This window comes from Heptranchias perlo, chromosome 12 (genome assembly GCF_035084215.1).
Source record: "Heptranchias perlo isolate sHepPer1 chromosome 12, sHepPer1.hap1, whole genome shotgun sequence".
Taxonomy (NCBI): Eukaryota; Metazoa; Chordata; class Chondrichthyes; order Hexanchiformes; family Hexanchidae; genus Heptranchias; species Heptranchias perlo.
Genome location: NC_090336.1, coordinates 5,151,018 through 5,175,102, shown reverse-complemented (window position 1 = coordinate 5,175,102; position 24,085 = coordinate 5,151,018). Strand labels below are relative to the sequence as shown.

The 24,085-nt window shown below is 51.9% G+C and overlaps 1 protein-coding gene across 1 annotated transcript in view; it reads left to right on the top strand.

Moving 5' to 3' along the window:
* Positions 1 to 2,020: 2,020 nt before the first annotated feature.
* The window catches only part of LOC137328124 (CD82 antigen-like), a 290,065-nt gene continuing 268,000 nt past the window's right edge, over positions 2,021 to 24,085 (top strand). The window contains exon 1 of the mRNA XM_067994303.1: positions 2,021 to 2,165. The gene's annotated coding sequence lies outside the window, so the exon portion shown is untranslated. The remainder of the gene's footprint in view (positions 2,166 to 24,085) is intronic.

The following is a 24,085-nucleotide window of genomic DNA, read 5'->3' as shown; positions in this document are numbered from 1 at the left end:
CTCTCTCTCCCTCCCCCTGTTGGTCTGATCTGGTTCCACTCTTCTCTCTCTCTCTCCCACTCTCCCCCTCCCTCCCACCCTCCCTCTCCTCTCTCTCACCCTCCCTCTCCCTCTCCTCCCTCACCCTCTCCCTCTCTCTCACCCCTCCCTCCCACCCTCCCTCCCTCTCTCACTCCCTCCCCCTGTTGGTCTCATCTGGTTCCGCTCTATCTGTCTCTCCCTCACTCTCCTCCCTCCCTCACCCTCTCCCTCTCCCTCACTCTCCTCCCTCCCTCTCTCTCTCACCCTCCCTCCCTCTCTCTCTCACTCCCTCCCCCTGTTGGTCTGATCTGGTTCCGCTCTATCTGTCTCTCCCTCACCCTCTCCCTCCCTCACTCTCCCCCCTCCCTCACTCCCTCCCCCTGTTGGTCTGATCTGGTTCCGCTCTATATCTCTCTCTCTCACTCTCCTCCCTCCCTCTCTCTCCCTCACCCTCTCCCTCTCTCTCACCCCACCCTCTCTCTCACCCTCCCTCCCTCCTCTCTCACTCCCTCCCCCTGTTGGTCAGATCTGGTTCCGCTCTATCTGTCTCTCCCTCACTCTCCACCCTCCCTCTCTCTCCCTCCCTCTCTCTCTCACCCTCCATCCCTCTCCTCCCTCTCCCTCTCTCTCACCCCTCCCTCTCTCTCTCCCTCACTCTCCACCCTCCCTCTCTCCTCCCTCACTCTCCACCCTCCCTCTCTCTCCACCCTCCCTCTCTCACCCTCCCTCCCTCTCCCTCTCTCTCACCCCTCCCTCTCTCTCACTCACTCTCTCACCCTCTCTCTCTCTCACCCTCCCACTCACACCCACCCTCCCACACCCTCACTCTCACCCCTCCCTCTCACTCACACTCACACTCACCCCTCTCTCTCACACCCTCCCACTCTCACCCTCCCTCCCACTCCCTCACTCACTCACCCTCCCTCACTCTCACCCACCCACTCTCTCCCTCTCTCTCACCCCTCCCTCTCACTCTCCCACACTCTCCACCCTCCCTCTCTCTCACACTCTCTCTCTCACCCTCTCTCTCACACCTCCCACTCTCACCCACCTTCCCTCTCCCTCTCTCTCTCTCACCCCTCCCACTCTCTCCCTCCCTCTCTCACCCTCCCTCCCTCTCCCTCTCTCTCACCCCTCCCTCTCTCTCCCCCTCACTCTCCACCCTCCCTCCCTCTCCCTCACCCCTCCCTCTCTCTCACCCTCCCACTCTCTCCCTCCCTCTCCCTCTCACCCTCCCTCCCTCTCCCTCACTCCTCCCTCTCTCTCACCCTCCCACTCTCTCCCTCCCTCTCTCACCCTCCCTCCCTCTCCCTCTCTCTCACCCCTCCCTCTCTCTCTCCCTCACTCTCCACCCTCCCTCACTCTCCCTCTCTCTCACCCCTCCCTCTCTCTCACCCTCCCACTCTCTCCCTCCCTCTCTCTCTCTCACTCTCACCCCTCCCTCTCTCTCACCCTCTCCCTCCCTCTCTTTCCCTCCCTCTCTCTCTCACCCTCTCTCTCTCAACCTCTCCCTCCTCCCTCCCTCTCTCTCTCCCTCCCTCTCTCTCGCCCTCCCTCACTCTCCACCCTCCCTCCCTCTCTCTCTCACCCTCCCTCCCTCACCCTCTCAATCTCTCTCACCCCTCCCTCTCTCCCTCCCTCTCTCTCTCACCCTCTCCCTCCTCCCTCCCTCTCTCTCACCCTCTCTCTCTCTCACCCTCCCACTCTGTCCCTCCCTCTCTCACTCTCACCCTCCCACCCTCTCCCTCCCTCCCTCTCTCTCTCACCCTCCCACCCTCCCTCTCTCTCCCTCCTTCTCCCTCTCCCTCTCTCTCACCCCTCTCTCTCTCCCTCACTCTCCTCCCTCCCTCACTCTCTCTCTCTCTCCCTCACTCTCCTCCCTCCCTCACTCTCTCTCTCCCTCCCTCCCTCTCTCTCACCCTCCCTCTCCCTCACTCTCCTCCCTCCCTCTCTCTCACCCCTCCCTCTCCCTCACTCTCCTCCCTCCCTCTCTCACTCCCTCCCCCTGTTGGTCTGATCTGGTTCCGCTCTCTCTCTCTCTCTCTCAGGGAAGTCCGATCTTCGCCCTCTCTCCAGCGCTGTGCTCCGATCTGCGCCGCTGCCTCCCCCCTGGACTGGCCGGGCTCTCCTCTCCTCTCCTCTCGGTAAGTGCTCTCCGACCCTCCGCTGGCTGCAACTCCGAATTTGTGCCGCTCGGCTCGGCTCGGCACCGCCGGGCGGAGTGTTGGTGCCGCCCGGCCCGGCCCGTGAAACGATCCGTCCCCCTGCGATCCTCGGTTCCGTGACCGACCGGGACAGCTGGGCGAGTTAGAGCTCAGGGCAGTAGATCAGGACCAGACCGGGATATCTCAGGGTCAGTCCGGGATATCTCAGGGTCAGTCCGGGATATCTCAGGGTCAGTCCGGGATATCTCAGGGTCAGACCGGGATATCTCAGGACCAGACCGGGATATCTCAGGACCAGACCGGGATATCTCAGGGTCAGTCCGGGAGATCTCAGGACCAGACCGGGATATCTCAGGGTCAGACCGGGATATCTCAGGACCAGACCGGGATATCTCAGGACCAGACCGGGAGATCTCAGGGTCAGACCGGGATATCTCAGGACCAGACCGGGATATCTCAGGGTCAGTCCGGGATATCTCAGGGTCAGTCCGGGATATCTCAGGGTCAGACCGGGATATCTCAGGGTCAGTCCGGGATATCTCAGGGTCAGTCCGGGATATCTCAGGACCAGACCGGGATATCTCAGGGTCAGTCCGGGATATCTCAGGGTCAGTCCGGGATATCTCAGGGTCAGTCCGGGAGATCTCAGGACCAGACCGGGATATCTCAGGGTCAGTCCGGGATATCTCAGGACCAGACCGGGATATCTCAGGGTCAGACCGGGATATCTCAGGACCAGACCGGGATATCTCAGGACCAGACCGGGATATCTCAGGACCAGACCGGGATATCTCAGGACCAGACCGGACCGGGATATCTCAGGGTCAGACCGGGATATCTCAGGGTCAGACCGGGATATCTCAGGACCAGACCGGGATATCTCAGGGTCAGTCCGGGATATCTCAGGGTCAGTCCGGGATATCTCAGGACCAGACCGGGATATCTCAGGGTCAGTCCGGGATATCTCAGGACCAGACCGGGATATCTCAGGACCAGACCGGGATATCTCAGGACCAGACCGGGATATCTCAGGACCAGACCGGGATATCTCAGGGTCAGACCGGGATATCTCAGGACCAGACCGGGATATCTCAGGGTCAGACCGGGATATCTCAGGACCAGACCGGGATATCTCAGGACCAGACCGGGAGATCTCAGGACCAGACCGGGATATCTCAGGACCAGACCGGGATATCTCAGGACCAGACCGGGATATCTCAGGACCAGACCGGGATATCTCAGGGTCAGACCGGGATATCTCAGGACCAGACCGGGATATCTCAGGACCAGACCGGGATATCTCAGGGTCAGACCGGGATATCTCAGGACCAGACCGGGATATCTCAGGACCAGACCGGGAGATCTCAGGACCAGACCGGGATATCTCAGGACCAGACCGGGATATCTCAGGACCAGACCGGGATATCTCAGGACCAGACCGGGAGATCTCAGGACCAGACCGGGATATCTCAGGACCAGACCGGGAGATCTCAGGACCAGACCGGGATATCTCAGGACCAGACCGGGATATCTCAGGGTCAGACCGGGATATCTCAGGGTCAGACCGGGATATCTCAGGACCAGACCGGGATATCTCAGGACCAGACCGGGATATCTCAGGGTCAGACCGGGATATCTCAGGGTCAGACCGGGATATCTCAGGACCAGACCGGGATATCTCAGGACCAGACCGGGATATCTCAGGGTCAGACCGGGATATCTCAGGGTCAGTCCGGGATATCTCAGGGTCAGTCCGGGATATCTCAGGACCAGACCGGGATATCTCAGGGTCAGTCCGGGATATCTCAGGGTCAGACCGGGATATCTCAGGGTCAGTCCGGGATATCTCAGGACCAGACCGGGATATCTCAGGGTCAGACCGGGATATCTCAGGGTCAGTCCGGGATATCTCAGGGTCAGACCGGGATATCTCAGGGTCAGTCCGGGATATCTCAGGGTCAGACCGGGATATCTCAGGACCAGACCGGGATATCTCAGGACCAGACCGGGATATCTCAGGACCAGACCGGGATATCTCAGGACCAGACCGGGATATCTCAGGGTCAGACCGGGATATCTCAGGACCAGACCGGGATATCTCAGGACCAGACCGGGATATCTCAGGGTCAGTCCGGGATATCTCAGGACCAGACCGGGATATCTCAGGACCAGACCGGGAGATCTCAGGACCAGACCGGGATATCTCAGGGTCAGACCGGGATATCTCAGGACCAGACCGGGATATCTCAGGACCAGTCCGGGATATCTCAGGACCAGACCGGGATATCTCAGGGTCAGTCCGGGATATCTCAGGACCAGACCGGGATATCTCAGGACCAGACCGGGAGATCTCAGGGTCAGTCCGGGATATCTCAGGACCAGACCGGGATATCTCAGGACCAGACCGGGAGATCTCAGGGTCAGTCCGGGATATCTCAGTACCAGACCGGGGTATCTCAGGGTCAGTCCGGGATATCTCAGGGTCAGTCCGGGATATCTCAGGACCAGACCGGGATATCTCAGGGTCAGTCCGGGATATCTCAGGGTCAGACCGGGATATCTCAGGGTCAGACCGGGATATCTCAGGACCAGACCGGGATATCTCAGGGTCAGTCCGGGATATCTCAGGACCAGACCGGGATATCTCAGGGTCAGTCCGGGATATCTCAGGACCAGACCGGGATATCTCAGGGTCAGACCGGGATATCTCAGGGTCAGTCCGGGATATCTCAGGGTCAGACCGGGATATCTCAGGGTCAGTCCGGGATATCTCAGGGTCAGACCGGGATATCTCAGGACCAGACCGGGATATCTCAGGACCAGACCGGGATATCTCAGGGTCAGTCCGGGATATCTCAGGACCAGACCGGGATATCTCAGGACCAGACCGGGATATCTCAGGACCAGACCGGGATATCTCAGGGTCAGACCGGGATATCTCAGGACCAGACCGGGATATCTCAGGGTCAGTCCGGGATATCTCAGGACCAGACCGGGATATCTCAGGACCAGACCGGGAGATCTCAGGACCAGACCGGGATATCTCAGGGTCAGACCGGGATATCTCAGGGTCAGACCGGGATATCTCAGGACCAGACCGGGATATCTCAGGACCAGTCCGGGATATCTCAGGACCAGTCCGGGATATCTCAGGACCAGTCCGGGATATCTCAGGGTCAGTCCGGGATATCTCAGGACCAGACCGGGATATCTCAGGGTCAGTCCGGGATATCTCAGGACCAGACCGGGATATCTCAGGGTCAGTCCGGGATATCTCAGGACCAGACCGGGATATCTCAGGACCAGACCGGGAGATCTCAGGGTCAGTCCGGGATATCTCAGGACCAGACCGGGATATCTCAGGACCAGACCGGGAGATCTCAGGGTCAGTCCGGGATATCTCAGGACCAGACCGGGATATCTCAGGGTCAGTCCGGGATATCTCAGGGTCAGTCCGGGATATCTCAGGACCAGACCGGGATATCTCAGGGTCAGTCCGGGATATCTCAGGGTCAGACCGGGATATCTCAGGGTCAGACCGGGATATCTCAGGACCAGACTGGGATATCTCAGGGTCAGACCGGGATATCTCAGGACCAGACCGGGATATCTCAGGGTCAGTCCGGGATATCTCAGGACCAGACCGGGATATCTCAGGGTCAGTCCGGGATATCTCAGGGTCAGACCGGGATATCTCAGGGTCAGACCGGGATATCTCAGGACCAGACCGGGATATCTCAGGGTCAGTCCGGGATATCTCAGGACCAGACCGGGATATCTCAGGGTCAGTCCGGGATATCTCAGGACCAGACCGGGATATCTCAGGGTCAGACCGGGATATCTCAGGGTCAGTCCGGGATATCTCAGGGTCAGACCGGGATATCTCAGGGTCAGTCCGGGATATCTCAGGGTCAGACCGGGATATCTCAGGACCAGACCGGGATATCTCAGGACCAGACCGGGATATCTCAGGGTCAGTCCGGGATATCTCAGGACCAGACCGGGATATCTCAGGACCAGACCGGGATATCTCAGGACCAGACCGGGATATCTCAGGGTCAGACCGGGATATCTCAGGACCAGACCGGGATATCTCAGGGTCAGTCCGGGATATCTCAGGACCAGACCGGGATATCTCAGGACCAGACCGGGAGATCTCAGGACCAGACCGGGATATCTCAGGGTCAGACCGGGATATCTCAGGGTCAGACCGGGATATCTCAGGACCAGACCGGGATATCTCAGGACCAGTCCGGGATATCTCAGGACCAGTCCGGGATATCTCAGGACCAGTCCGGGATATCTCAGGGTCAGTCCGGGATATCTCAGGACCAGACCGGGATATCTCAGGGTCAGTCCGGGATATCTCAGGACCAGACCGGGATATCTCAGGGTCAGTCCGGGATATCTCAGGACCAGACCGGGATATCTCAGGACCAGACCGGGAGATCTCAGGGTCAGTCCGGGATATCTCAGGACCAGACCGGGATATCTCAGGACCAGACCGGGAGATCTCAGGGTCAGTCCGGGATATCTCAGGACCAGACCGGGATATCTCAGGGTCAGTCCGGGATATCTCAGGGTCAGTCCGGGATATCTCAGGACCAGACCGGGATATCTCAGGGTCAGTCCGGGATATCTCAGGGTCAGACCGGGATATCTCAGGGTCAGACCGGGATATCTCAGGACCAGACCGGGATATCTCAGGGTCAGACCGGGATATCTCAGGACCAGACCGGGATATCTCAGGGTCAGTCCGGGATATCTCAGGACCAGACCGGGATATCTCAGGACCAGACCGGGAGATCTCAGGACCAGACCGGGATATCTCAGGGTCAGACCGGGATATCTCAGGGTCAGACCGGGATATCTCAGGACCAGACCGGGATATCTCAGGACCAGTCCGGGATATCTCAGGACCAGTCCGGGATATCTCAGGACCAGTCCGGGATATCTCAGGGTCAGTCCGGGATATCTCAGGACCAGACCGGGATATCTCAGGGTCAGACCGGGATATCTCAGGACCAGACCGGGATATCTCAGCACCAGACCGGGATATCTCAGGACCAGTCCGGGATATCTCAGGACCAGACCGGGATATCTCAGGACCAGACCGGGATATCTCAGGGTCAGACCGGGATATCTCAGGACCAGACCGGGATATCTCAGGACCAGACCGGGATATCTCAGGGTCAGACCGGGATATCTCAGGACCAGACCGGGATATCTCAGGACCAGACCGGGATATCTCAGGACCAGACCGGGATATCTCAGGACCAGACCGGGATATCTCAGGACCAGACCGGGATATCTCAGGACCAGACCGGGATATCTCAGGGTCAGACCGGGATATCTCAGGGTCAGACCGGGATATCTCAGGGCCAGACCGGGATATCTCAGGACCAGACCGGGATATCTCAGGACCAGACCGGGATATCTCAGGACCAGACCGGGATATCTCAGGGTCAGACCGGGATATCTCAGGGTCAGACAGGGATATCTCAGGACCAGACCGGGATATCTCAGGGTCAGTCCGGGATATCTCAGGGTCAGACCGGGATATCTCAGGACCAGACCGGGATATCTCAGGGTCACGGGATATCTCAGGACCAGACCGGGATATCTCAGGACCAGACCGGGATATCTCAGGACCAGACCGGGATATCTCAGGGTCAGACGGGATATCTCAGGACCAGACCGGGATATCTCAGGACCAGACCGGGATATCTCAGGGTCAGACCGGGATATCTCAGGACCAGACCGGGATATCTCAGGACCAGACCGGGATATCTCAGGACCAGACCGGGATATCTCAGGGTCAGACCGGGATATCTCAGGACCAGTCCGGGATATCTCAGGACCAGACCGGGATATCTCAGGGTCAGTCCGGGATATCTCAGGGTCAGTCCGGGATATCTCACGGTCAGACCGGGATATCTCAGGGTCAGTCCGGGATATCTCAGGACCAGACCGGGATATCTCAGGACCAGACCGGGATATCTCAGGACCAGACCTGGATATCTCAGGGTCATTCCGGGATATCTCAGGATCAGACCGGGATATCTCAGGGTCAGTCCGGGATATCTCAGGGTAAGTCCGGGATATCTCAGGGTCGGACGGGATATCTCAGCATCAGACCGGGGATAACTTAGGGTCATGGGATCAGACCAGGATATCTCAGGATCACTGGGCTCAGACTGGGATATCTCAGGATCACTGGGCTCAGACTGGGATATCTCAGGATCACTGGGCTCAGACTGGGATATCTCAGGATCACTGGGCTCAGACTGGGATATCTCAGGATCACTGGGCTCAGACTGGGATATCTCAGGATCACTGGGCTCAGACTGGGATATCTCAGGATCACCGGGCTCAGACTGGGATATCTCAGGATCACTGGGCTCAGACTGAGATATCGAAGGATCACTGGGCTCAGACTGGGATATCTCAGGATCACTGGGCTCAGACTGGGATATCTCAGGATCACTGGGCTCAGACTGAGATATCGAAGGATTACCGTGATTTCACCAAGATATTTCAGGATTCTGGGACCAAACTTGGAAATCACAGGGTCAAGAGATAGACCAAAATATCCTAGGATAGCTGGGATGAAACCAGTGTATTCCAGCTCATGGCATAATACCAGGTTATCCGAAGTTCCTGGAAATAACCGATGGTTAATGGGAGCAGACTGGGATATCCTGGGACCACTGGGGTCAGACCATAATATCCTGGGGTCATGGGATCAGTAATAGTCCCGACACACTTCACACGGTCTCTCAGTAATAGTCCCGACACACTTCACACGGTCTCTCAGTAATAGTCCCGACACACTTCACACGGTCTCTCAGTAATAGTCCCGACACACTTCACACAGTCTCTCAGTAATAGTCCCGACACACTTCGCACAGTCTCTCAGTAATAGTCCCGACACACTTCACACAGTCTCTCAGTAATAGTCCCGACACACTTCACACGGTCTCTCAGTAATAGTCCCGACACACTTCACACAGTCTCTCAGTAATAGTCCCGACATACTTCACACAGTCTCTCAGTAATAGTCCCGACACACTTCACACAGTCTCTCAGTAATAGTCCCGACACACTTCACACAGTCTCTCAGTAATAGTCCCGACATACTTCACACAGTCTCTCAGTAATAGTCCCGACACACTTCACACAGTCTCTCAGTAATAGTCCCGACACACTTCACACAGTCTCTCAGTAATAGTCCCGACACACTTCACACAGTCTCTCAGTAATAGTCCCGACACACTTCACACGGTCTCTCAGTAATAGTCCCGACATACTTCACACAGTCTCTCAGTAATAGTCCCGACACACTTCACACAGTCTCTCAGTAATAGTCCCGACACACTTCACACAGTCTCTCAGTAATAGTCCCGACACACTTCACACTGTCTCTCAGTAATAGTCCCGACACACTTCACACGGTCTCTCAGTAATAGTCCCGACACACTTCACACAGTCTCTCAGTAATAGTCCCGACACACTTCACACAGTCTCTCAGTAATAGTCCCGACACACTTCACACAGTCTCTCAGTAATAGTCCCGACACACTTCACACAGTCTCTCAGTAATAGTCCCGACACACTTCACACAGTCTCTCAGTAATAGTCCCGACACACTTCACACAGTCTCTCAGTAATAGTCCCGACACACTTCACACAGTCTCTCAGTAATAGTCCCGACACACTTCACACAGTCTCTCAGTAATAGTCCCGACACACTTCACACAGTCTCTCAGTAATAGTCCCGACACACTTCACACAGTCTCTCAGTAATAGTCCCGACACACTTCACACAGTCTCTCAGTAATAGTCCCGACACACTTCACACAGTCTCTCAGTAATAGTCCCGACACACTTCACACAGTCTCTCAGTAATAGTCCCGACACACTTCACACAGTCTCTCAGTAATAGTCCCGACACACTTCACACGGTCTCTCAGTAATAGTCCCGACACACTTCACACGGTCTCTCAGTAATAGTCCCGACACACTTCACACAGTCTCTCAGTAATAGTCCCGACACACTTCACACGGTCTCTCAGTAATAGTCCCGACACACTTCACACAGTCTCTCAGTAATAGTCCCGACACACTTCACACGGTCTCTCAGTAATAGTCCCGACACACTTCACACAGTCTCTCAGTAATAGTCCCGACACACTTCACACGGTCTCTCAGTAATAGTCCCGACACACTTCACACGGTCTCTCAGTAATAGTCCCGACACACTTCACACAGTCTCTCAGTAATAGTCCCGACACACTTCACACAGTCTCTCAGTAACAGTCCCGACACACTTCACACAGTCTCTCAGTAATAGTCCCGACACACTTCACACGGTCTCTCAGTAATAGTCCCGACACACTTCACACGGTCTCTCAGTAATAGTCCCGACACACTTCACACGGTCTCTCAGTAACAGTCCCGACACACTTCACACAGTCTCTCAGTAATAGTCCCGACACACTTCACACAGTCTCTCAGTAATAGTCCCGACACACTTCACACGGTCTCTCAGTAATAGTCCCGACACACTTCACACGGTCTCTCAGTAATAGTCCCGACACACTTCACACAGTCTCTCAGTAATAGTCCCGACACACTTCACACGGTCTCTCAGTAATAGTCCCTACACACTTCACACAGTCTCTCAGTAATAGTCCCGACACACTTCACACAGTCTCTCAGTAATAGTCCCGACACACTTCACACAGTCTCTCAGTAATAGTCCCGACACACTTCACACAGTCTCTCAGTAACAGTCCCGACACACTTCACACAGTCTCTCAGTAATAGTCCCGACACACTTCACACAGTCTCTCAGTAATAGTCCCGACACACTTCACACGGTCTCTCAGTAATAGTCCCTACACACTTCACACGGTCTCTCAGTAATAGTCCCTACACACTTCACACAGTCTCTCAGTAATAGTCCCGACACACTTCACACAGTCTCTCAGTAATAGTCCCGACACACTTCACACAGTCTCTCAGTAATAGTCCCGACACACTTCACACAGTCTCTCAGTAACAGTCCCGACACACTTCACACGGTCTCTCAGTAATAGTCCCGACACACTTCACACAGTCTCTCAGTAATAGTCCCGACACACTTCACACAGTCTCTCAGTAATAGTCCCGACACACTTCACACTTTCTCTCAGTAATAGTCCCGACACACTTCACACGGTCTCTCAGTAATAGTCCCGACACACTTCACACAGTCTCTCAGTAATAGTCCCGACACACTTCACACAGTCTCTCAGTAATAGACTCGACACACTTCCCACGGTCTCTCAGTAATAGTCCCGACACACTTCACACAGTCTCTCAGTAATAGTCCCGACACACTTCACACAGTCTCTCAGTAATACTCCCGACACACTTCACACAGTCTCTCAGTAATAGTCCCGACACACTTCACACAGTCTCTCAGTAATAGTCCCGACACACTTCACACAGTCTCTCAGTAATAGTCCCGACACACTTCACACAGTCTCTCAGTAATAGTCCCGACACACTTCACACAGTCTCTCAGTAATAGTCCCGACACACTTCACACGGTCTCTCAGTAATAGTCCCGACACACTTCACACGGTCTCTCAGTAATAGTCCCGACACACTTCACACAGTCTCTCAGTAATAGTCCCGACACACTTCACACGGTCTCTCAGTAATAGTCCCGACACACTTCACACAGTCTCTCAGTAATAGTCCCGACACACTTCACACGGTCTCTCAGTAATAGTCCCGACACACTTCACACGGTCTCTCAGTAATAGTCCCGACACACTTCACACGGTCTCTCAGTAATAGTCCCGACACACTTCACACGGTCTCTCAGTAATAGTCCCGACACACTTCACACGGTCTCTCAGTAATACTCCCGACACACTTCACACAGTCTCTCAGTAATAGTCCCGACACACTTCACACAGTCTCTCAGTAATAGTCCCGACACACTTCACACAGTCTCTCAGTAATAGTCCCGACACACTTCACACAGTCTCTCAGTAATAGTCCCGACACACTTCACACGGTCTCTCAGTAATAGTCCCGACACACTTCACACAGTCTCTCAGTAATAGTCCCGACACACTTCGCACAGTCTCTCAGTAATAGTCCCGACACACTTCACACAGTCTCTCAGTAATAGTCCCGACACACTTCACACAGTCTCTCAGTAATAGTCCCGACACACTTCACACAGTCTCTCAGTAATAGTCCCGACACACTTCACACAGTCTCTCAGTAATAGTCCCGACACACTTCACACAGTCTCTCAGTAATAGTCCCGACAGACTTCACACAGTCTCTCAGTAATAGTCCCGACATACTTCACACAGTCTCTCAGTAATAGTCCCGACACACTTCACACGGTCTCTCAGTAATAGTCCCGACACACTTCACACCGTCTCTCAGTAATAGTCCCGATACACTTCACACAGTCTCTCAGTAATAGTCCCGACACACTTCACACAGTCTCTCAGTAATAGTCCCGACACACTTCACAGTCTCTCAGTAATAGTCCCGACACACTTCACACGGTCTCTCAGTAATAGTCCCGACACACTTCACACAGTCTCTCAGTAATAGTCCCGACACACTTCACACAGTCTCTCAGTAATACTCCCGACACACTTCACACGGTCTCTCAGTAATAGTCCCGACACACTTCACACGGTCTCTCAGTAATAGTCCCGACACACTTCACACAGTCTCTCAGTAATAGTCCCGACACACTTCACACGGTCTCTCAGTAATAGTCCCGACACACTTCACACGGTCTCTCAGTAATAGTCCCGACACACTTCACACGGTCTCTCAGTAATAGTCCCGACACACTTCACACAGTCTCTCAGTAATAGTCCCGACACACTTCACACAGTCTCTCAGTAATAGTCCTGACACACTTCACACGGTCTCTCAGTAATAGTCCCGACACACTTCACACAGTCTCTCAGTAATAGTCCCGACACACTTCACACAGTCTCTCAGTAATAGTCCTGACACACTTCACACAGTCTCTCAGTAATAGTCCCGACACACTTCACACAGTCTCTCAGTAATAGTCCCGACACACTTCACACGGTCTCTCAGTAATAGTCCCGACACACTTCGCACAGTCTCTCAGTAATAGTCCCGACACACTTCACACAGTCTCTCAGTAATAGTCCCGACACACTTCGCACAGTCTCTCAGTAATAGTCCCGACACACTTCACACAGTCTCTCAGTAATAGTCCCGACACACTTCACACGGTCTCTCAGTAATAGTCCCGACACACTTCACACGGTCTCTCAGTAATAGTCCCGACACACTTCACACAGTCTCTCAGTAATATTCCCGACACACTTCACACAGTCTCTCAGTAATAGTCCCGACACACTTCACACGGTCTCTCAGTAATAGTCCCGACACACTTCACACAGTCTCTCAGTAATAGTCCCGACACACTTCACACAGTCTCTCAGTAATTGTCCTGACACACTTCACACGGTCTCTCAGTAATAGTCCCGACACACTTCACACAGTCTCTCAGTAATAGTCCTGACACACTTCACACAGTCTCTCAGTAATACTCCCGACACACTTCACACGGTCTCTCAGTAATAGTCCCGAAACACTTCACACAGTCTCTCAGTAATAGTCCCGACACACTTCACACGGTCTCTCAGTAATAGTCCCGACACACTTCACACAGTCTCTCAGTAATACTCCCGACACACTTCACACAGTCTCTCAGTAATAGTCCCGACACACTTCACACAGTCTCTCAGTAATAGTCCCGACACACTTCACACAGTCTCTCAGTAATAGTCCCGACACACTTCACACGGTCTCTCAGTAATAGTCCCGACACACTTCACACGGTCTCTCAGTAATAGTCCCGACACACTTCACACGGTCTCTCAGTAATAGTCCCGACACACTTCACACGGTCTCTCAGTAATAGTCCCGACACACTTCACACAGTCTCTCAGTAATAGTCCCGACACACTTCACACGGTCTCTCAGTAATAGTCCCGACACACTTCACACGGTCTCTCAGTAATAGTCCCGACACACTTCACACAGTCTCTCAGTAATAGTCCCGACACACTTCACACGGTCTCTCAGTAATAGTCCCGACACACTTCACACGGTCTCTCAGTAATAGTCCCGACACACTTCACACAGTCTCTCAGTAATAGTCCCGACACACTTCACACGGTCTCTCAGTAATAGTCCCGACACACTTCACACAGTCTCTCAGTAATAGTCCCGACACACTTCGCACAGTCTCTCAGTAATAGTCCCGACACACTTCACACAGTCTCTCAGTAATAGTCCCGACACACTTCGCACAGTCTCTCAGTAATAGTCCCGACACACTTCACACAGTCTCTCAGTAATAGTCCCGACACACTTCACACAGTCTCTCAGTAATAGTCCCGACACACTTCACACAGTCTCTCAGTAATAGTCCCGACACACTTCACACAGTCTCTCAGTAATAGTCCCGACAGACTTCGCACAGTCTCTCAGTAATAGTCCCGACACACTTCACACAGTCTCTCAGTAATAGTCCCGACACACTTCACACGGTCTCTCAGTAATAGTCCCGACACACTTCACTCAGTCTCTCAGTAATAGTCCCGACATACTTCACACAGTCTCTCAGTAATAGTCCCGACACACTTCACACGGTCTCTCAGTAATAGTCCCGACACACTTCACACAGTCTCTCAGTAATAGTCCCGACACACTTCACACAGTCTCTCAGTAATAGTCCCGACACACTTCACACGGTCTCTCAGTAATAGTCCCGACACACTTCACACGGTCTCTCAGTAATAGTCCCGACACACTTCACACGGTCTCTCAGTAATAGTCCCGACACACTTCACACCGTCTCTCAGTAATAGTCCCGACACACTTCACACAGTCTCTCAGTAATAGTCCCGACACACTTCACACAGTCTCTCAGTAATAGTCCCGACATACTTCACACAGTCTCTCAGTAATAGTCCCGACACACTTCACACGGTCTCTCAGTAATAGTCCCGACACACTTCACACAGTCTCTCAGTAATAGTCCCGACACACTTCACACAGTCTCTCAGTAATACTCCCGACACACTTCACACGGTCTCTCAGTAATAGTCCCGACACACTTCACACGGTCTCTCAGTAATAGTCCCGACACACTTCACACAGTCTCTCAGTAATAGTCCCGACACACTTCACACGGTCTCTCAGTAATAGTCCCGACACACTTCACACGGTCTCTCAGTAATAGTCCCGACACACTTCACACAGTCTCTCAGTAATAGTCCTGACACACTTCACACGGTCTCTCAGTAATAGTCCCGACACACTTCACACAGTCTCTCAGTAATAGTCCCGACACACTTCACACAGTCTCTCAGTAATAGTCCCGACACACTTCACACAGTCTCTCAGTAATAGTCCCGACACACTTCACACGGTCTCTCAGTAATAGTCCCGACACACTTCGCACAGTCTGTCAGTAATAGTCCCGACACACTTCACACGGTCTCTCAGTAATAGTCCCGACACACTTCACACAGTCTCTCAGTAATAGTCCCGACACACTTCGCACAGTCTGTCAGTAATAGTCCCGACACACTTCACACGGTCTCTCAGTAATAGTCCCGACACACTTCACACAGTCTGTCAGTAATAGTCCCGACACACTTCACACAGTCTCTCAGTAATAGTCCCGACACACTTCACACGGTCTCTCAGTAATAGTCCCGACACACTTCACACAGTCTCTCAGTAATAGTCCTGACACACTTCACACGGTCTCTCAGTAATAGTCCCGACACACTTCACACAGTCTCTCAGTAATAGTCCCGACACACTTCACACAGTCTCTCAGTAATAGTCCTGACACACTTCACACAGTCTCTCAGTAATAGTCCCGACACACTTCACACAGTCTCTCAGTAATAGTCCCGACACACTTCACACGGTCTCTCAGTAATAGTCCCGACACACTTCGCACAGTCTCTCAGTAATAGTCCCGACACACTTCACACAGTCTCTCAGTAATAGTCCCGACACACTTCGCACAGTCTCTCAGTAATAGTCCCGACACACTTCACACAGTCTCTCAGTAATAGTCCCGACACACTTCACACGGTCTCTCAGTAATAGTCCCGACACACTTCACACGGTCTCTCAGTAATAGTCCCGACACACTTCACACAGTCTCTCAGTAATAGTCCCGACACACTTCACACGGTCTCTCAGTAATAGTCCCGACACACTTCACACAGTCTCTCACTAATAGTCCCGACACACTTCACACGGTCTCTCACTAATAGTCCCGACACACTTCACACGGTCTCTCAGTAATAGTCCCGACACACTTCGCACAGTCTCTCAGTAATAGTCCCGACACACTTCACACAGTCTCTCAGTAATAGTCCCGACACACTTCACACGGTCTCTCAGTAATAGTCCCGACACACTTCACACGGTCTCTCAGTAATAGTCCCGACACACTTCACACAGTCTCTCAGTAATAGTCCCGACACACTTCACACAGTCTCTCAGTAATAGTCCCGACACACTTCACACAGTCTCTCAGTAATTGTCCTGACACACTTCACACGGTCTCTCAGTAATAGTCCCGACACACTTCACACAGTCTCTCAGTAATAGTTCCGACACACTTCACACAGTCTCTCAGTAATAGTCCCGACACACTTCACACAGTCTCTCAGTAATAGTCCCGACACACTTCACACGGTCTCTCAGTAATACTCCCGACACACTTCACACAGTCTCTCAGTAATAGTCCTGACACACTTCACACAGTCTCTCAGTAATAGTCCCGACACACTTCACACGTTCTCTCAGTAATAGTCCCGACACACTTCACACAGTCTCTCAGTAATAGTCCCGACACACTTCACACAGTCTCTCAGTAATAGTCCCGACACACTTCACACAGTCTCTCAGTAATAGTCCCGACACACTTCACACAGTCTCTCAGTAATTGTCCTGACACACTTCACACGGTCTCTCAGTAATAGTCCCGACACACTTCACACAGTCTCTCAGTAATAGTCCCGACACACTTCACACAGTCTCTCAGTAATAGTCCCGACACACTTCACACGGTCTCTCAGTAATAGTCCCGACACACTTCACACAGTCTCTCAGTAATAGTCCCGACACACTTCACACAGTCTCTCAGTAATAGTCCCGACACACTTCACACAGTCTCTCAGTAATAGTCCCGACACACTTCACACGGTCTCTCAGTAATAGTCCCGACACACTTCACACAGTCTCTCAGTAATAGTCCTGACACACTTCACACAGTCTCTCAGTAATTGTCCCGACACACTTCATACGGTCTCTCAGTAATAGTCCCGACACACTTCACACAGTCTCTCAGTAATAGTCCCGACACACTTCACACAGTCTCTCAGTAATAGTCCCGACACACTTCACACAGTCTCTCAGTAATAGTCCCGACACACTTCACGCAGTCTCTCAGTAATAGTCCCGACACACTTCACACAGTCTCTCAGTAATAGTCCCGACACACTTCACACGGTCTCTCAGTAATACTCCCGACACACTTCACACAGTCTCTCAGTAATAGTCCCGACACACTTCGTACAGTCTCTCAGTAATAGTCCCGACACACTTCACACAGTCTCTCAGTAATAGTCCCGACACACTTCACACAGTCTCTCAGTAATAGTCCCGACACACTTCGTACAGTCTCTTAGTATTAGTCCTGACACACTTCACACGTTCTCTCAGTAATAGTCCCGACACACTTCACACAGTCTCTCAGTAATTGTCCCGACACACTTCACACAGTCTCTCAGTAATAGTCCCGACACACTTCACACGGTCTCTCAGTAATAGTCCCGAAACACTTCACACAGTCTCTCAGTAATTGTCCCGACACACTTCACACAGTCTCTCAGTAATAGTCCCGACACACTTCACACAGTCTCTCAGTAATAGTCCCGACACACTTCACACGGTCTCTCAGTAATAGTCCCGACACACTTCACACAGTCTCTCAGTAATAGTCCCGACACACTTCACACAGTCTCTCAGTAAGAGTCCCGACACACTTCACACAGTCTCTCAGTAATAGTCCCGACACACTTCACACGGTCTCTCAGTAATAGTCCCGACACACTTCACACGGTCTCTCAGTAATAGTCCCGACACACTTCACACAGTCTCTCAGTAATAGTCCCGACACACTTCACACGGTCTCTCAGTAATAGTCCCGACACACTTCGCACAGTCTGTCAGTAATAGTCCCGACACACTTCACACAGTCTCTCAGTAATAGTCCCGACACACTTCACACGGTCTCTCAGTAATAGTCCCGACACACTTCACACAGTCTGTCAGTAATAGTCCCGACACACTTCACACAGTCTCTCAGTAATAGTCCCGACACACTTCCCACGGTCTCTCAGTAATAGTCCCGACACACTTCACACAGTCTCTCAGTAATACTCCCGACACACTTCGCACAGTCTCTCAGTAATAGTCCCGACACACTTCACACAGTCTCTCAGTAATAGTGCCGACACACTTCACACGGTCTCTCAGTAATACTCCTGACACACTTCCCACAGTCTCTCAGTAATAGTCCCGACACACTTCACACAGTCTCTCAGTAATAGTCCCGACACACTTCACACAGTCTCTCAGTAATAGTCCCGACACACTTCACACAGTCTCTCAGTAATAGTCCCGACACACTTCACACAGTCTCTCAGTAATAGTCCCGACACACTTCACACGGTCTCTCAGTAATAGTCCCGACACACTTCACACAGTCTCTCAGTAATAGTCCCGACACACTTCGCACAGTCTCTCAGTAATTCCCCCGACACACTTCACACAGTCTCTCAGTAATAGTCCCGACACACTTCGCACAGTCTCTCAGTAATTCCCCCGACACACTTCACACGGTCTCTCAGTAATACTCCTGACACACTTCCCACAGTCTCTCAGTAATAGTCCCGACACACTTCACACAGTCTCTCAGTAATAGTCCCGACACACTTCACACAGTCTCTCAGTAATAGTCCCGACACACTTCACACAGTCTCTCAGTAATAGTCCCGACACACTTCACACAGTCTCTCAGTAATAGTCCCGACACACTTCACACAGTCTCTCAGTAATAGTCCCGACACACTTCACACGGTCTCTCAGTAATAGTCCCGACACACTTCACACAGTCTCTCAGTAATAGTCCCGACACACTTCGCACAGTCTCTCAGTAATTCCCCCGACACACTTCACACGGTCTCTCAGTAATAGTCCCGACACACTTCACACGGTCTCTCAGTAATAGTCCCGACACACTTCACACAGACTCTCAGTAATAGTCCCGACACACTTCACACAGTCTCTCAGTAATAGTCCCGACACACTTCACACAGTCTCTCAGTAATAGTCCCGACACACTTCACACAGTCTCTCAGTAATAGTCCCGACACACTTCACACAGTCTCTCAGTAATAGTCCCGACACACTTCACACAGTCTCTCAGTAATAGTCCCGACACACTTCACACAGTCTCTCAGTAATAGTCCCGACACACTTCACACAGTCTCTCAGTAATAGTCCCGACACACTTCACACAGTCTCTCAGTGATAGTCCCGACACACTTCACACGGTCTCTCTGTAGTAGTCCCGACACACTTCACACAGTCTCTCAGTAATAGTCCCGACACACTTCACACGGTCTCTCAGTAATAGTCCCGACACACTTCACACGGTCTCTCAGTAATAGTCCCGACACACTTCACACAGTCTCTCAGTAATAGTCCCGACACACTTCACACAGTCTCTCAGTAATAGTCCCGACACACTTCGCACAGTCTCTCAGTAATAGTCCCGACACACTTCACACAGTCTCTCAGTAATAGTCCCGACACACTTCACACAGTCTCTCAGTAATAGTCCCGACACACTTCACACGGTCTCTCAGTAATAGTCCCGACACACTTCACACGGTCTCTCAGTAACAGTCCCGACACACTTCACACAGTCTCTCAGTAATAGTCCCGACACACTTCCCACGGTCTCTCAGTAATAGTCCCGACACACTTCACACGGTCTCTCAGTAATAGTCCCGACACACTTCACACAGTCTCTCAGTAATAGTCCCGACACACTTCACACGGTCTCTCAGTAATACCTTCGACACACTTCACACAGTCTCTCAGTAATAGTCCTGACACACTTCACACAGTCTCTCAGTAACAGTCCCGACACACTTCACACGGTCTCTCAGTAATAGTCCCGACACACTTCACACAGTCTCTCAGTAATAGTCCCGACACACTTCACACGGTCTCTCAGTAATAGTCCCGACACACTTCACACAGTCTCTCAGTAATAGTCCCGACACACTTCACACAGTCTCTCAGTAATAGTCCCGACACACTTCACACGGTCTCTCAGTAATAGTCCCGACACACTTCGCACAGTCTCTCAGTAATAGTCCCGACACACTTCACACAGTCTCTCAGTAACAGTCCCGACACACTTCACACGGTCTCTCAGTAATACTCCCGACACACTTCACACAGTCTCTCAGTAATAGTCCCGACACACTTCACACAGTCTCTCAGTAATAGTCCCGACACACTTCACACAGTCTCTCAGTAATAGTCCCGACACACTTCACACAGTCTCTCAGTAATAGTCCCGACACACTTCACACGGTCTCTCAGTAATACTCCCGACACACTTCACACAGTCTCTCAGTAATAGTCCTGACACACTTCACACAGTCTCTCAGTAATAGTCCCGACACACTTCACACAGTCTCTCAGTAATTGTCCTGACACACTTCACACGGTCTCTCAGTAATAGTCCCGACACACTTCACACGGTCTCTCAGTAATAGTCCCGACACACTTCACACAGTCTCTCAGTAATTGTCCTGACACACTTCACACAGTCTCTCAGTAATAGTCCCGACACACTTCACACGGTCTCTCAGTAATAGTCCCGACACACTTCACACAGTCTCTCAGTAATAGTCCCGACACACTTCACACAGTCTCTTAGTAATAGTCCCGACACACTTCACACAGTCTCTCAGTAATTGTCCTGACACACTTCACACGGTCTCTCAGTAATAGTCCCGACACACTTCACACGGTCTCTCAGTAATGGTCCCGACACACTTCACACGGTCTCTCAGTAATAGTCCCGACACACTTCACACGGTCTCTCAGTAATAGTCCCGACACACTTCACACGGTCTCTCAGTAATAGTCCCGACACACTTCACACGGTCTCTCAGTAATAGTCCCGACACACTTCACACAGTCTCTCGGTAATAGTCCCGACACACTTCACACAGTCTCTCAGTAATAGTCCCGACACACTTCACACAGTCTCTCAGTAATAGTCCCGACACACTTCACACAGTCTCTCAGTAATAGTCCCGACACACTTCACACAGTCTCTCAGTAATAGTCCCGACACACTTCACACAGTCTCTCAGTAATAGTCCCGACACACTTCACACGGTCTCTCAGTAATACTCCCGACACACTTCACACAGTCTCTCAGTAATAGTCCCGACACACTTCGTACAGTCTCTCAGTAATAGTCCCGACACACTTCACACAGTCTCTCAGTAATAGTCCTGACACACTTCACACAGTCTCTCAGTAATAGTCCCGACACACTTCACACAGTCTCTCAGTAATAGTCCTGACACACTTCACACAGTCTCTCAGTAATAGTCCCTACACACTTCACACGGTCTCTCAGTAATAGTCCCGACACACTTCACACAGTCTCTCAGTAATTGTCCCGACACACTTCACACAGTCTCTCAGTAATAGTCCCGACCCACTTCACACGGTCTCTCAGTAATAGTCCCGAAACACTTCACACAGTCTCTCAGTAATTGTCCCGACACACTTCACACAGTCTCTCAGTAATAGTCCCGACACACTTCACACAGTCTCTCAGTAATAGTCCCGACACACTTCACACAGTCTCTCAGTAATAGTCCCGACACACTTCACACGGTCTCTCAGTAATAGTCCCGACACACTTCACACAGTCTCTCAGTAATAGTCCCGACACACTTCACACAGTCTCTCAGTAATAGTCCCGACACACTTCACACGGTCTCTCAGTAATAGTCCCGACACACTTCACACAGTCTCTCAGTAATAGTCCCGACATACTTCACACAGTCTCTCAGTAATAGTCCCGACACACTTCACACGGTCTCTCAGTAATAGTCCCGACACACTTCACACAGTCTCTCAGTAATAGTCCCGACACACTTCACACGGTCTCTCAGTAATAGTCCCGACACACTTCACACAGTCTCTCAGTAATAGTCCCGACATACTTCACACAGTCTCTCAGTAATAGTCCCGACACACTTCACACGGTCTCTCAGTAATAGTCCCGACACACTTCACACAGTCTCTCAGTAATAGTCCCGACACACTTCACACAGTCTCTCAGTAATACTCCCGACACACTTCACACGGTCTCTCAGTAATAGTCCCGACACACTTCACACAGTCTCTCAGTAATAGTCCCGACACACTTCGCACAGTCTCTCAGTAATTCCCCCGACACACTTCACACGGTCTCTCAGTAATAGTCCCGACACACTTCACACAGTCTCTCAGTAATAGTCCCGACACACTTCACACAGTCTCTCAGTAATAGTCCCGACACACTTCGCACAGTCTCTCAGTAATAGTCCCGACACACTTCACACAGTCTCTCAGTAATAGTCCCGACACACTTCACACAGTCTCTCAGTAATAGTCCCGACACACTTCACACGGTCTCTCAGTAATAGTCCCGACACACTTCACACGGTCTCTCAGTAACAGTCCCGACACACTTCACACAGTCTCTCAGTAATAGTCCCGACACACTTCCCACGGTCTCTCAGTAATAGTCCCGACACACTTCACACGGTCTCTCAGTAATAGTCCCGACACACTTCACACGGTCTCTCAGTAATAGTCCCGACACACTTCACACGGTCTCTCAGTAATACCTTCGACACACTTCACACAGTCTCTCAGTAATAGTCCCGACACACTTCACACAGTCTCTCAGTAATAGTCCCGACACACTTCACACAGTCTCTCAGTAATAGTCCCGACACACTTCACACAGTCTCTCAGTAATAGTCCCGACACACTTCACACGGTCTCTCAGTAATACTCCCGACACACTTCACACAGTCTCTCAGTAATAGTCCTGACACACTTCACACAGTCTCTCAGTAATAGTCCCGACACACTTCACACAGTCTCTCAGTAATTGTCCTGACACACTTCACACGGTCTCTCAGTAATAGTCCCGACACACTTCACACGGTCTCTCAGTAATAGTCCCGACACACTTCACACAGTCTCTCAGTAATAGTCCCGACACACTTCACACAGTCTCTTAGTAATAGTCCCGACACACTTCACACAGTCTCTCAGTAATTGTCCTGACACACTTCACACGGTCTCTCAGTAATAGTCCCGACACACTTCACACGGTCTCTCAGTAATAGTCCCGACACACTTCACACGGTCTCTCAGTAATAGTCCCGACACACTTCACACGGTCTCTCAGTAATAGTCCCGACACACTTCACACGGTCTCTCAGTAATAGTCCCGACACACTTCACACGGTCTCTCAGTAATAGTCCCGACACACTTCACACGGTCTCTCAGTAATAGTCCCGACACACTTCACACAGTCTCTCGGTAATAGTCCCGACACACTTCACACAGTCTCTCAGTAATAGTCCCGACACACTTCACACAGTCTCTCAGTAATAGTCCCGACACACTTCAC